This window comes from Mandrillus leucophaeus, unplaced genomic scaffold (assembly GCF_000951045.1).
Source record: "Mandrillus leucophaeus isolate KB7577 unplaced genomic scaffold, Mleu.le_1.0 Scaffold243, whole genome shotgun sequence".
NCBI classification, from domain to species: domain Eukaryota; kingdom Metazoa; phylum Chordata; class Mammalia; order Primates; family Cercopithecidae; genus Mandrillus; species Mandrillus leucophaeus.
In genome coordinates, this window is record NW_012102510.1 from 3,146,527 (window position 1) to 3,146,896 (window position 370).

Below are 370 nucleotides of genomic sequence, written 5' to 3' on the forward strand. Positions count from 1 at the left end.
GCTTCATCCCTGGGATACAAATCTGGTTCAACATACGCAAATCAATAAACGTAATCCATCACATAAACTGAACCAATGACAGGAACCACATGATTATCTCAATGATGCAGGAAAGGCCTTTAATGATAGAATTCAACACCTCTTCATGCCAAAAACGCTCAATAAACTAGGTATTGATGGAATATATCTCAAAATAATAAGAGCTATTTATGACAAACCCATAGCCAATATCATACTGAATGGGCAAAAGCTGGAAGCATTCCCTTTGAAAACTGGCACAAGACAAGAATGCCCTCTCTCTCTGCTCCTATTCGACATAGTATTGGATGTTCTGGCCAGGGCAATCAGGCAAGAGAAAGAAATAAAGGGT